This window comes from Stenella coeruleoalba, assembly GCF_951394435.1.
Source record: "Stenella coeruleoalba genome assembly, chromosome: 6".
Taxonomy (NCBI): domain Eukaryota; kingdom Metazoa; phylum Chordata; class Mammalia; order Artiodactyla; family Delphinidae; genus Stenella; species Stenella coeruleoalba.
In genome coordinates this window covers 26,549,876-26,565,469 of record NC_137151.1, presented here as the reverse complement: position 1 = coordinate 26,565,469, position 15,594 = coordinate 26,549,876, and the positions used below count along the sequence as shown (strand labels likewise).

Here is a 15,594-nt window from a genome sequence, read left to right as displayed (position 1 = left end):
TTGCTCAACGAAATGGACTCAACACCGCATATTAAACGCCTAAGAATGTACCTGACTAGTAAGTATCTTAAAAGCTATGGATTGCTATGTCTCCGAAAGAGAATCAAGCATGTGTACAGGGGCATAAACGCAGCAGTGATAGGATTGGAGAGGTTCGGTGAGCAAATGAAGACCCTTTGAAGTCATATTGCATGGTACCCATTCCACGGGTCTCAACTCTGCAGGTTTAAAGTATTCTTCTTTCAGCTAAAACATGCATGTGGAACCCAGAGTATGATCAACCGTGTGAACGGGAGACGTGTTCAAATATGTCTCAGTTTTTCTCCCCTGGTACTCGGGTGCAACATTCCAGACGCTTTACTAACACTCTCCCGACTTGGAGAGTCAGTCCCTTTAACCTCCTGTTTGGCCCAGTTTGCAATTTCTGCGGAAGATGAACAGGAATAGCGAGAACCAATGAGAGACTAGCTGGAGGTGTCTGGACGGGCAAATTTAACTCTCATTTCCCACCAGGAAGAGGAATTAACCAAAGGCTCAGCGTGCCGTGCCAGAACCAGATTAGGGCCTGAAGCCATCATGCGGTGTTGCGGCCAGGAAACAAGAAAGCGAGTTGAAGAAAGGAGCTCAGGGGCACTGTAATTCACAAACCTGCAGAGTTATAAATGACAGCTATCGTCCAAAAATAGACTGAAGTAAGGCTGCCAAGAGGACTTGAAAGCGGGGCAGAATAGCAGGAAACCGATTTCAGGAGGTAGACTGGAATTGCATTGAAAGCATAGGAAAAGAGGCAGAACGTCCACAATGATGCACTTGGCCAAAAAGGGCGTATGCGTTTTTTCCTGAATATATTCAGGAAAAAACGCATACGCCCTTTTTGGCCAACCAAGCAAGCTTGCAAAGGAAATCTGCACTACAATGAAGTCTCACTTCCCCCCGGTCAAAAGGGCCATCTGAAAAAAGTGTAAAATCCAGAAAGGCAGGACAGGCCATGGAGAACTGGGAGCCTTGTTATGCTGATGGGCGAGATGTAAATTGCCAACAGACACTCGGGAGAAGTGTATGGTGTTTCCTGAAACATCTAAAAAACAAAGCAACAGAGCCTAGGGCACTGCCACTTATGGTCTTATAGCTTAGGGAAATTAAAATCAAAAAGACACAGCCACCCCAAAGTCTGGGACGCCTCTGTTTACAAGAACCTCGTTTACAGTACAAGTTCAACATCGCAGAAAGTGAAAAATGGATAAAGAAGTTGTGGTATTTACTTACAAAGAAATATCACTCAGCAATGAAATCTATGTCATCAGGCCCTTAGCATCACAATGAGTGGATTCAGGTATGATGATTCTAACTGAAATAAGTCACACAGAAAAAGAAACATCATAAGATATCAGTAATACACGGAATGTAAACTTGGCTACACAGGAACTGAATTACAGAACAGAACAGGGTCTCAAATTTAGAAAACCAACTTATGCTTGCTTTAGGGGAAAGGTGAGTTGGGGTGCTGCATAAAACCAGAGATTGAAATGAGCACAGATAAAGTTCCTTAAGTCAAATATGGAATAGACAAGAGCTACTCCTTGTTCAACGAAATGGACTCAACAACGCATATTAAACGCCTAAGAATGTACCTGACTAGTAAGTATCGTAAAACCTATGGATTGCTATGTCTCCAAAAGAGAATCAAGCATGTGTACAGGGGCATAAACGCAGCAGTGATAGGATTGGAGAGGTTCGGTGAGCAAATGAAGACCCTTTGAAGTCATATTGCATGGTACCCATTCCAGGGGTTTCAACTACCCAGGTTTAAGGTATTCTTCCTTCAGCTAAAACGTGCATGTGGAACCTAGAGTATGATCAACCGTGTGATCGGGAGACGTGTTCAAATATGTCTCAGTTTTCCTCCCCTGGTACTCGGGTGCAACATTCCAGACGCTTTACTAACACTCTCCCCACTTGGAGAGTCAGCGCCTTTAACCTCCTGTTTGGCCCAGTTTGCAATTTCTGCGGAAGATGAACAGGAATAGCGAGAACAAATGAGAGGCTAGCTGGAGGTGTCTGGACGGGCAAATTTAACTCTCATTTCCCACCAGGAAGAGGAAATAACCAAAGGCTCAGCGTGCCGTACCGGAACCAGATTAGGGCCTGAAGCCATCCTGCGGTGTTGCGGCCAGCTCAAAAGAAAGCGAGTTGAAGAAAGGAGCTCAGGGGCACTGTAATTCACAAACCTGCAGAGTTATAAATGACAGCTATCGTCCAAAAATAGACTGAAGTAAGGCTGCCAAGAGGACTTGAAAGCGGGGCAGAATTGCAGGAAACCGATTTCAGGAGGTAGACTGGAATTGCATTGAAAGCATAGGAAAAGAGGCAGAACGTCCACAATGATGCACTTGGCCAAAAAGGGCGTATGCGTTTTTTCCTGAATATATTCAGGAAAAAACGCATACGCCCTTTTTGGCCAACCAAGCAAGCTTGCAAAGGAAATCTGCACTACAATGAAGTCTCACTTCCCCCCGGTCAAAAGGGCCATCTGAAAAAAGTGTAAAATCCAGAAAGGCAGGACAGGCCATGGAGAACTGGGAGCCTTGTTATGCTGATGGGCGGGATGTAAATTGCCAACAGACACTCGGGAGAAGTGTATGGTGTTTCCTGAAACATCTAAAAAACAAAGCAACAGAGCCTAGGGCACTGCCACTTATGGTCTTATAGCTTAGGGAAATTAAAATCAAAAAGACACAGCCACCCCAAAGTTTGGGACGCCTCTGTTTACAAGAACCTCGTTTACAATACAAGTTCAACATCGCAGAAAGTGAAAAATGGATAAAGAAGTTGTGGTATTTACTTACAAAGCAATATCACTCAGCAATGAAATCTATGTCATCAGGCCCTTAGCATCACAATGAGTGGATTCAGGTACGATGATTCTAACTGAAATAAGTCACACAGAAAAAGAAACATCATAAGATATCAGTAATACACGGAATGTAAACTTGGCTACACAGGAACTGAATTACAGAACAGAACAGGGTCTCAAATTTAGAAAACCAACTTATGCTTGCTTAAGGGTAAAGGTGAGTTGGGGTGCTGCATAAAACCAGAGATTGAAATGAGCACAGATAAAGTTCCTTAAGTCAAATATGGAATAGACAAGAGCTACTCCTTGCTCAACGAAATGGACTCAACACCGCATATTAAACACCTAAGAATGTACCTGACTAGTAAGTATCGTAAAACCTATGGATTGCTATGTCTCCAAAAGAGAATCAAGCCTGTGTACAGGGGTGTTAACGCAGCAGTGATAGGATTGGATAGGTTCGGTGAGCAAATGAAGACCCTTTGAAGTCATATTGCATGGTACCCATTCCACGGGTCTCAACTCTGCAGGTTTAAGGTATTCTTCCTTCAGCTAAAACATGCATGTGGAACCCAGAGTATGATCAACCGTGTGAACGGGAGACGTGTTCAAATATGTCTCAGTTCTTCTCCCCTGGTACTCGTGTGCAACATTCCAGACGCTTTACTAACACTCTCCCCACTTGGAGAGTCAGCGCCTTTAACCTCCTCTTTGGCCCAGTTTGCAATTTCTGCGCAAGATGAACAGGAATAGGGAGAACCAATGAAAGACTAGCTGGAGGTGTCTGGACGGGCAAATTTAACTCTCATTTCCCACCAGGAAGAGGAAATAACCAAAGGCTCAGCGTGCCATGTCGGAACCAGATTAGGGCCTGAAGCCATCCTGCGGTGTTGCGGCCTGCTCAAAAGAAAGCGAGTTGAAGAAAGGAGCTCAGGGGCACTGTAATACACAAACCTGCAGAGTTATAAATGACAGCTATCGTCCAAAAATATACTGAAGTAAGGCTGCCAAGAGGACTTGAAAGCGGGGCAGAATTGCAGGAAACCGATTTCAGGAGGTAGACTGGAATTGCATTGAAAGCATAGGAAAAGAGGCAGAACGTCCACAATGATGCACTTGGACAAAAAGGGCGTATGCGTTTTTTCCTGAATATATTCAGGAAAAAACGCATACGCCCTTTTTAGCCAACCAAGCAAGCTTGCAAAGGAAGTCTGCACTACAATGAAGTCTCACTTCCCCCCGGTCAAAAGGGCCATCTGAAAAAAGTGTAAAATCCAGAAAGGCAGGACACGCCATGGAGAACTGGGAGCCTTGTTATGCTGATGGGCGGGATTTAAATTGCCAACAGACACTCGGGAGAAGTGTATCGTGTTTCCTGAAACATCTAAAAAACAAAGCAACAGAGCCTAGGGCACTTCCACTTATGGTCCTATAGCATAGGGAAATTAAAATCAAAAAGACACAGCCACCCCAAAGTTTGGGACGACTCTGTTTACAAGAACCTCATTTATCGTACAAGTTCAATATCACATAAAGTGAAAAATGGATAAAGAACTTGTGGTACTTACGTACAATGCAGTATCACTCAGCAATGAAATCTATGTCATCAGGCCCGTAGCAGCATAATGAGTGGATTCAGGTACGATGATTCTAACTGAAATAAGTCACACAGAAAAAGAAACATCATAAGATATCACTAATACAAAGAACGTAAACTTGGCTACACAGGAACTGAATTACAGAAAAGAACAGGGTCTCAAATTTAGAAAACCAACTTATGCTTGCTTAAGGGGAAAGGTGAGTTGGGGTGCTGCATAAAACCAGAGATTGAAATGAGCACAGATAAAGTTCCTTAAGCCAAATATGGAATAGACAAGAGCTACTCCTTGCTCAACGAAATGGACTCAACACCGCATATTAAACGCCTAAGAATGTACCTGACTAGTAACTATCTTAAAACCTATGGATTGCTATGTCTCCGAAAGAGAATCAAGCATGTGTACAGGGGCATAAACGCAGCAGTGATAGGATTGGATATGTTCGGTGAACAAATGAAGACCCTTTGAAGTCATATTGCATGGTACCCATTCCACGGGTTTCAACTACCTAGGTTTAAGGTATTCTTCCCTCAGCTAAAACATGCATGTGGAACCCAGAGTATGATCAACCATGTGATCGGGAGTCGTGTTCAAATATGTCTCAGTTTTCCTCCCCTGGTACTCGGGTGCAACATTCCAAACGCTTTACTAACACTCTCCCCACTTGGAGAGTCAGTCCCTTTAACCTCCTGTTTGGCCCAGTTTGCAATTTCTGCGGAAGATGAACAGGAATAGCGAGAACCAATGAGAGGCTAGCTGGAGGTGTCTGGACGGGCAAATTTAACTCTCATTTCCCACCAGGAAGAGGAAATAACCAAAGGCTCAGCGTGCCGTGCCGGAACCAGATTAGGGCCTGAAGCCATCCTGCGGTGTTTCGGCCAGGTCACAAGAAAGCGAGTTGAAGAAAGGAGCTCAGGGGCACTGTAATTCACAAACCTGCAGAGTTATAAATGACAGCTATCGTCCAAAAATAGACTGAAGTAAGGCTGCCAAGAGGACTTGAAACGGGGCAGAATTGCAGGAAACCGATTTCAGGAGGTAGACTGGAATTGCATTGAAAGCATAGGAAAAGAGGCAGAACGTCCACAATGATGCACTTGGCCAAAAAGGGCGTATGCGTTTTTTCCTGAATATATTCAGGAAAAAACGCATACGCCCTTTTTGGCCAACCAAGCAAGCTTGCAAAGGAAATCTGCACTACAATGAAGTCTCACTTCCCCCCGGTCAAAAGGGCTATCTGAAAAAAGTGTAAAATCCAGAAAGGCAGGACAGGCCATGGAGAACTGGGAGCCTTGTTATGCTGATGGGCGGGATGTAAATTGCCAACAACCACTCGGGAGAAGTGTATGGTGTTTCCTGAAACATCTAAAAAACAAAGCAACAGAGCCTAGTGCATTTCCACTTATGGTCCTATAGCTTAGGGAAATTAAAATCAAAAAGACACAGCCACCCCAAAGTTTGGGACGCCTCTGTTTACAAGAACCTCGTTAACCATACAAGTTCAATATCACAGAAAGTGAAAAATGGATAAAGAAGTTGTGGTACTCATGTACAATGCAATATCACTCAGCAATGAAATCTATGTCAACAGGCCCGTAGCAGCATAATGAGTGGATTCGGGTATGGTGATTCTAACTGAAATAAGTCACACAGAAAAAGAAACATCAAAAAATATCACTAATACATGGAATATAAACTTGGCTACAGAGGAACTGAATTACAAAACAGAACAGGGTCTCAAATTTAGAAAACCAACTTATGCTTGCTTAAGTGGAAAGATGAGTTGGGGTGCTGCATAAAAACAGAGATTGAAATGAGCACAGATAAAGTTCCTTAAGCCAAATATGGAATAGACAAGAGCTACTCCTTGCTCAACGAAATGGACTCAACACCCCATATTAAACGCCTAAGAATATACCTGACTAGTAAGTATCTTAAAAGCTATGGATTGCTATGTCTCCAAAAGAGAATCAAGCGTGTGTACAAGGGTCATAAACGCAGCAGTGATAGGATTGGAGAGATTCGGTGAGCAAATGAAGACCCTCTGAAGTCATATTGCATGGTACCCATTCCACGGGTCTCAACTCTCCAGGTTTAAGGTATTCTTTCTTCAGATAAAACATGCATGTGGAACCCAGAGTATGAACAACCGTGTGATCGGGAGACGTGTTCAAATATGTCTCAGTTTTCGTCCCCTGGTACTTCGGTGCAACATTCAGGACGCTTTACTAACACTCTCCCCACTTGGAGAGTCAGTGCCTTTAACCTCCTGTATGGCCCAGTTTGCAATTTCTGCGGAAGATGTACAGGAATAGGGAGAACCAATGAGAGACAAGCGGGAGGTGTCTGGACGGGCAAATTTAACTCTAATTTCCCACCAGGATGAGGAATTAACCAAAGGCTCAGCGTGCCGTGCCGGAACCAGATTAGGGCCTGAAGCCATACGGCGGTGTTGCGGCCAGGTCACAAGAAAGCGAGTTGAAGAAAGGAGCTCAGGGGCACTGTAATTCACAAACCTGCAGAGTTATAAATGACAGCTATCGTCCAAAAATATACTGAAGTAAGGCTGCCAAGAGGACTTGAAAGCGGGGCAGAATTGCAGGAAACCGATTTCAGGAGGTAGACTGGAATTGCATTGAAAGCATAGGAAAAGAGGCAGAACGTCCACAATGATGCACTTGGCCAAAAAGGGCGTATGCGTTTTCTCCTGAATATATTCAGGAAAAAACGCATACGCCCTTTTTGGCCAACCAAGCAAGCTTGCAAAGGAAATCTGCACTACAATGAAGTCTCACTTCCCCCGGGTCAAAAGGGCCATCTGAAAAAAGTGTAAAATCCAGAAAGGCAGGACAGGCCATGGAGAACTGGGAGCCTTGTTATGCTGATGGGCGGGATGTAAATTGCCAACAGACACTCGGGAGAAGTGTATGGTGTTTCCTGAAACATCTAAAAAACAAAGCAACAGAGCCTAGGGCACTTCCACTTATGGTCCTATAGCTTAGGGAAATTAAAATCAAAAAGACACAGCCACCCCAAAGTTTGGGACGCCTCTGTTTACAAGAACCTCGTTTACCGTACAAGTTCAATATCACAGAAAGTGAAAAATGGATAAAGAACTTGTGGTACTTACGTACAATGCAGTATCACTCAGCAATGAAATCTATGTCATCAGACCCTTAGCAGCACAATGAGTGGATTCAGGTATGATGATTCTAACTGAAATAAGTCACACAGAAAAAGAAACATCATAAGATATCAGTAATACACGGAATGTAAACTTGGCTACACAGAAACTGAAATACAGAACAGAACAGGGTCTCAAATTTAGAAAACCAACTTATGCTTGCTTAAGGGGAAAGGTGAGTTGGGGTGCTGCATAAAACCAGAGATTGAAATGAGCACAGATAAAGTTCCTTAAGCCAAATATGGAATAGACAAGAGCTACTCCTTGCTCAACGAAATGGACTCAACACCGCATATTAAACGCCAAAGAATGTACCTGACTAGTAAGTATCTTAAAACCTATAGACTGCTATGTCTCCGAAAGAGAATCAAGCATGTGTACAATGGCATAAACGCAGCAGTGATAGGATTGGAGAGGTTCGGTGAGCAAATGAAGACCCTTTGAAGTCATATTGCATGGTACCCATTCCACGGGTTTCAACTACCCATGTTTTAGGTATTCTTCCTTCAGCTAAAACATGCATGTGGAACCCAGAGTATGATCAACCATGTGATCGGGAGACGTGTTCAAATATGTCTCAGTTTTCCTCCCCTGGTACTCGGGTGCAACATTCCAGACGCTTTACTAACACTCTCCCCACTTGGAGAGTCAGTCCCTTTAACCTCCTGTTTGGCCCAGTTTGCAATTTCTGCGGAAGATGAACAGGAATAGCGAGAACCAATGAGAGGCTAGCTGGAGGTGTCTGGACGGGCAAATTTAACTCTCATTTCCCATCAGGAAGAGGAATTAACCAAAGGCTCAGCATGCCATGCCGGAAACAGATTAGGGCCTGAAGCCATCCTGCTGTGTTGCGGCCAGCTCACAAGAAAGCGAGTTGAAGAAAGGAGCTCAGGGGCACTGTAATTCACAAACCTGCAGAGTTATAAATGACAGCTATCGTCCAAAAATAGACTGAAGTAAGGCTGCCAAGAGGACTTGAAAGCGGGGCAGAATTGCAGGAAACCGATTTCAGGAGGTAGACTGGAATTGCATTGAAAGCATAGGAAAAAAGGCAGAACGTCCACAATGATGCACTTGGCCAAAAAGGGCGTATGCGTTTTTTCCTGAATATATTCAGGAAAAAACGCATACGCCCTTTTTGGCCAACCAAGCAAGCTTGCAAAGGAAATCTGCACTACAATGAAGTCTCACTTCCCCCCCGGTCAAAAAGGCCATCTGAAAAAAGTGTAAAATCCAGAAAGGCAGGACAGGCCATGGAGAACTGGGAGCCTTGTTATGCTGATGGGCGGGATGTAAATAGCCAACAGACACTCCGTAGACGTGTATGGTGTTTCCTGAAACATCTAAAAAACAAAGCAACAGAGCCTAGTGCATTTCCACTTATGGTCCTATAGCTTAGGGAAATTAAAATCAAAAAGACACAGCCACCCCAAAGTTTGGGACGCCTCTGTTTACAAGAACCTCGTTAACCATACAAGTTCAATATCACAGAAAGTGAAAAATGGATAAAGAGGTTGTGGTACTCATGTACAATGCAATATCACTCAGCAATGAAATCTATGTCAACAGGCCCGTAGCACCATAATGAGTGGATTCGGGTATGGTGATTCTAACTGAAATAAGTCACACAGAAAAAGAAACATCAAAAAATATCACTAATACATGGAATATAAACTTGGCTACAGAGGAACTGAATTACAAAACAGAACAGGGTCTCAAATTTAGAAAACCAACTTATGCTTGCTTAAGTGGAAAGATGAGTTGGGGTGCTGCATAAAAACAGAGATTGAAATGAGCACAGATAAAGTTCCTTAAGCCAAATATGGAATAGACAAGAGCTACTCCTTGCTCAACGAAATGGACTCAACACCCCATATTAAATGCCTAAGAATATACCTGACTAGTAAGTATCTTAAAACCTATGGATTGCTATGTCTCCAAAAGAGAATCAAGCGTGTGTACAAGGGTCATAAACGCAGCAGTGATAGGATTGGAGAGATTCGGTGAGCAAATGAAGACCCTTTGAAGTCATATTGCATGGTACCCATTCCACGGGTCTCAACTCTCCAGGTTTAAGGTATTCTTTCTTCAGATAAAACATGCATGTGGAACCCAGAGTATGAACAACCGTGTGATCGGGAGACGTGTTCAAATATGTCTCAGTTTTCGTCCCCTGGTACTTCGGTGCAACATTCAGGACGCTTTACTAACACTCTCCCCACTTGGAGAGTCAGTGCCTTTAACCTCCTGTATGGCCCAGTTTGCAATTTCTGCGGAAGATGTACAGGAATAGGGAGAACCAATGAGAGACAAGCGGGAGGTGTCTGGACGGGCAAATTTAACTCTAATTTCCCACCAGGATGAGGAATTAACCAAAGGCTCAGCGTGCCGTGCCGGAACCAGATTAGGGCCTGAAGCCATCCTGCGGTGTTGCGGCCAGGTCACAAGAAAGCGAGTTGAAGAAAGGAGCTCAGGGGCACTGTAATTCACAAACCTGCAGAGTTATAAATGACAGCTATCGTCCAAAAATATACTGAAGTAAGGCTGCCAAGAGGACTTGAAAGCGGGGCAGAATTGCAGGAAACCGATTTCAGGAGGTAGACTGGAATTGCATTGAAAGCATAGGAAAAGAGGCAGAACGTCCACAATGATGCACTTGGCCAAAAAGGGCGTATGCGTTTTCTCCTGAATATATTCAGGAAAAAACGCATACGCCCTTTTTGGCCAACCAAGCAAGCTTGCAAAGGAAATCTGCACTACAATGAAGTCTCACTTCCCCCGGGTCAAAAGGGCCATCTGAAAAAATTGTAAAATCCAGAAAGGCAGGACACGCCATGGAGAACTGGGAGCCTTGTTATGCTGATGGGCGGGATGTAAATTGCCAACAGACACTCGGGACAAGTGTATGGTGTTTCCTGAAACATCTAAAAAACAAAGCAACAGAGCCTAGGGCACTTCCACTTATGGTCCTATAGCTTAGGGAAATTAAAATCAAAAAGACACAGCCACCCCAAAGTTTGGGACGCCTCTGTTTACAAGAACCTCGTTTACCGTACAAGTTCAATATCACAGAAAGTGAAAAATGGATAAAGAACTTGTGGTACTTACGTACAATGCAGTATCACTCAGCAATGAAATCTATGTCATCAGGCCCGTAGCAGCATAATGAGTGGATTCAGGTACGATGATTCTAACTGAAATAAGTCACACAAAAAAAGAAACATCAAAAGATATCACTAATGCACGGAATGTAAACTTGGCTACACTGCAACTGAATTCCAAAACAGAACAGGGTCTCAAATTTAGAAAACCAACTTATGCTTGCTTAAGGGGAAAGGTGAGTTGGGGTGCTGCATAAAACCAGAGATTGAAATGAGCACAGATAAAGTTCCTTAAGCCAAATATGGAACAGACAAGAGCTACTCCTTGCTCAACGAAATGGACGCAACACCCCATATTAAACGCCTAAGAATGTACCTGACTAGTAAGTATCTTAAAACCTAGGGATTGCTATGTCTCCAAAAGAGAATCAAGCGTGTGTACTGGGGCATAAATGCAGCAGTGATAAGATTGGAGAGGTTCGGTGAGCAAATGAAGACCCTTTGAAGTCATATTGCATGGTACATATTCCACGGGTCTCAACTCTCCAGGTTTAAGGTATTCTTCCTTCAGCTAAAACATGCATGTGGAACCCAGAGTATGATCAACCGTGTGATCGGGAGACGTGTTCAAATATGTCTCAGTTTTCATACCCTGGTACTCGGGTGCAACATTCCAGATGCTTTACTAACACTCTCCCTACTTGGAGAGTCAGTGCCTTTAACCTTCTGTATGGCACAGTTTGCAATTTCTGCGGAAGATGAACAGGAATAGTGAGAACCAATGAGAGACTACCTGGAGGTGTCTGAACTGGCAAATTTAACTCTCATTTCCCACCAGGAAGAGGAATTAACCAAAGGCTCAGCATGCCATGCCGGAACCACATTAGGGCCTGAAGACATCCTGCGGTGTTGCGGCCAGCTCACAAGAAAGCGAGTTGAAGAAAGGAGCTCAGGGGCACTGTAATTCACAAACCTGCAGAGTTATAAATGACACCTATCGTCCAAAAATAGACTGAAGTAAGGCTGCCAAGAGGACTTGAAAGCAGGGCAGAATTGCAGGAAACCAATTTCAGGAGGTAGACAGGAATTGCATTTCAAGCATAGGAAAAGAGGCAGAACATCCACAGTGATGCACTTGGCCAAAAAGGGCGTATGCGTTTTTTCCTGAATATATTCAGGAAAAAACGCATACGCCCTTTTTGGCCAACCAAGCAAGCTTGCAAAGGAAATCTGCACTACAATGAAGTCTCACTTCCCCCCGGTCAAAAGGGCCATCTGAAAAAAGTGTAAAATCCAGAAAGGCAGGACAGGCCATGGAGAACTGGGAACCTTGTTATGCTGATGGGCGGGATGTAAATTGCCAACAGCCACTCTGGAGAAGTGTATGGTGTTTCCTGAAACATCTAAAAAACAAAGCAACAGAGCCTAGGGCACTTCCACTTATGGTTCTATAGCTTAGGGAAATTAAAATCAAAAAGACACAGCCACCTCACAGTTTGGGACGCCTCTGTTTACAAGAACCTCGTTTACCGTACAAATTCAATATCACAGAAAGTGAAAAATGGATAAAGAACTTGTGGTACTTACGTACAATGCAGTATCACTCAGCAATGAAATCTGTGTAATCAGGCCCGTAGCAGCACAATGAATGGATTCAAGTACGATGATTCTAACTGAAATAAGTCACACAGAAAAAGAAACATCATAAGATATCACTAATACACGGAATGTAAACTTGGCTACACAGGAACTGAATTCCAAAACAGAACAGGGTCTCAAATTTAGAAAACCAACTTATGCTTGCTTAAGGGTAAAGGTGAGTTGGGGTGCTGCATAAAACCAGAGATTGAAATGAGCACAGATAAAGTTCCTTAAGCCAAATATGGAATAGACAAGAGCTACTCCTTGCACAACGAAATGGACTCAACACCCCATATTAAACGCCTAAGAATGTACCTGACTAGTAAGTATCTTAAAACCTATGGATTGCTATGTCTCCAAAAGAGAATCAAGCGTGTGTAAAGGGGCATAAACGCAGCAGTGATAGGATTGGAGAGGTTCGGTGAGCAAATGAAGACCCTTTGAAGTCATATTGCATGGTACCCATTACACGGGTCTCAACTCTCCAGGTTTAAGGTATTCTTCCTTCAGCTAAAACATGCATGTGGAACCCAGAGTATGATCAACCATGTGATCGGGAGACGTGTTCAAATATGTCTCAGTTTTCCTCCCCTGGTATTCGGGTGCAACATTCCAGACGCTTTACTAACACTCTCACCACTTGGAGAGTCAGCGCCTTTAACCTCCTGTTTGGCACAGTTTGCAATTTCCGCGGAAGATGAACAGGAATAGCGAGAACCAATGAGAGGCTAGATGGAGGTGTCTGGACGGGCAAATTTAACTCTCATTTCCCACCAGGAAGAGGAAATAACCAAAGGCTCAGCGTACCGTACCGGAACCAGATTAGGGCCTGAAGCCATCCTGCGGTGTTGCGGCCAGCTCAAAAGAAAGCGAGTTGAAGAAAGGAGCTCAGGGGCACTGTAATTCACAAACCTGCAGAGTTATAAATGACAGCTATCGTCCAAAAATAGACTGAAGTAAGGCTGCCAAGAGGACTTGAAAGCGGGGCAGAATTGCAGGAAACCGATTTCAGGAGGTAGACTGGAATTGCATTGAAAGCATAGGAAAAGAGGCAGAACGTCCACAATGATGCACTTGGCCAAAAAGGGCGTATGCGTTTTTTCCTGAATATATTCAGGAAAAAACGCATACGCCCTTTTTGGCCAACCAAGCAAGCTTGCAAAGGAAATCTGCACTACAATGAAGTCTCACTTCCCCCCGGTCAAAAGGGCCATCTGAAAAAAGTGTAAAATCCAGAAAGGCAGGACAGGCCATGGAGAACTGGGAGCCTTGTTATGCTGATGGGCGGGATGTAAATTGCCAACAACCACTCGGGAGAAGTGTATGCTGTTTCCTGAAACATCTAGAACACAAAGCAACAGAACCTAGGGCACTTCCACTTATGGTCCTATAGCTTAGGGAAATTAAAATCAAAAAGACACAGCCACCCCAAAGTTTGGAACAGCTCTGTTTACAAGAACCTCGTTTACAGTACAAGTTCAACATCGCAGAAAGTGAAAAATGGATAAAGAAGTTGTGGTATTTACTTACAAAGCAATATCACTCAGCAATGAAATCTGTGTCATCAGGCCCTTAGCAGCACAATGAGTGGATTCAGGTATGATGATTCTAACTGAAATAAGTCACACAGAAAAAGAAACATCATAAGATATCAGTAATACACAGAATGTAAACTTGGCTACACAGGAACTGAATTACAGAACAGAACAGGGTCTCAAATTTAGAAAACCAACTTATGCTTGCTTAAGGGTAAAGGTGAGTTGGGGTGCTGCATAAAACCAGAGATTGAAATGAGCACAGATAAAGTTCCTTAAGCCAAATATGGAAAAGACAAGAGCTACTCCTTGCTCAACGAAATGGACTCAACACCGCATATTAAACGCCTAAGAATGTACCTGACTAGTAAGTATCTTAAAACCTATAGATTGCTATGTCTCCGAAAGAGAATCAAGCATGTGTACAGGGGCATAAACGCAGCAGTGATAGGATTGGAGAGGTTCGTCAGCAAATGAAGACCCTTTGAAGTCATATTGCATGGTACCCATTCCACGGGTTTCAACTACCCAGGTTTAAGGTATTCTTCCTTCAGCTAAAACATGCATGTGGAACCTAGAGTATGATCAACCATGTGATCGGGAGACGTGTTCAAATATGTCTCAGTTTTGCTCCCCTGGTACTCGGGTGCAACATTCCAGACGCTTTACTAACACTCTCCCCACTTGGAGAGTCAGTCCCTTTAACCTCCTGTTTGGCCCAGTTTGCAATTTCTGTGGAAGATGAACAGGAATAGGGAGAACCAATGAGAGACAAGCGGGAGGTGTCTGGACGGGCAAATTTAACTCTAATTTCCCATCAGGATGAGGAATTAACCAAAGGCTCAGCGTGCCGTGCCGGAACCAGATTAGGGCCTGAAGCCATCCTGCGGTGTTGCGGCCAGCTCACAAGAAAGCGAGTTGAAGAAAGGAGCTCAGGGACACTGTAATTCACAAACCTGCAGAGTTATAAATGACAGCTATCGTCCAAAAATAGACTGAAGTAAGGCTGCCAAGAGGACTTGAAAGCGGGGCAGAATTGCAGGAAACCGATTTCAGGAGGTAGACTGGAATTGCATTGAAAGCATAGGAAAAGAGGCAGAACGTCCACAATGATGCACTTGGCCAAAAAGGGCGTATGCGTTTTTTCCTGAATATATTCAGGAAAAAACGCATACGCCCTTTTTGGCCAACCAAGCAAGCTTGCAAAGGAAATCTGCACTACAATGAAGTCTCACTTCCCCCGGGTCAAAAGGGCCATCTGAAAAAAGTGTAAAATCCAGAAAGGCAGGACAGGCCATGGAGAACTGGGAGCCTTGTTATGCTGATGGGCGGGATGTAAATTGCCAACAGACACTCGGGACAAGTGTATGGTGTTTCCTGAAACATCTAAAAAACAAAGCAACAGAGCCTAGTGCACTTCCACTTATGGTCCTATAGCTTAGGGAAATTAAAAAGACACAGCCACCCCAAAGTTTGGGACGCCTCTGTTTACAAGAACCTCGTTTACCGTACAAGTTCAATATCACAGAAAGTGAAAAATGGATAAAGAACTTTTGGTACTTACGTACAATGCAGTATCACTCAGCAATGAAATCTATGTCATCAGGCCCGTAGCAGCATAATGAGTGGATTCAGGTACGATGATTCTAACTGAAATAAGTCACACAGAAAAAGAAACATC

The 15,594-nt window shown here is 43.7% G+C and overlaps 1 long non-coding RNA gene across 11 annotated transcripts in view; it reads right to left on the bottom strand.

Annotated features, from left to right (window-relative positions):
• Window positions 1–15,594, bottom strand: part of LOC307188336 — a 1,520,920-nt gene that overhangs the window by 1,092,887 nt on the left and 412,439 nt on the right. For 4 of the 11 annotated variants that reach the window (XR_013828909.1, XR_013828910.1, XR_013828911.1 and 1 more), the window contains exon 1: window positions 12,329–12,359. The exons of 6 other annotated variants lie outside the window; for them this stretch is intronic. This is a non-coding gene — a long non-coding RNA (uncharacterized lncRNA). Of the gene's footprint in view, window positions 1–2,842; window positions 2,925–12,328; window positions 12,360–15,594 lie in introns of those variants that run through there. One more of the 11 variants, XR_013828906.1, reaches the window with a different exon arrangement.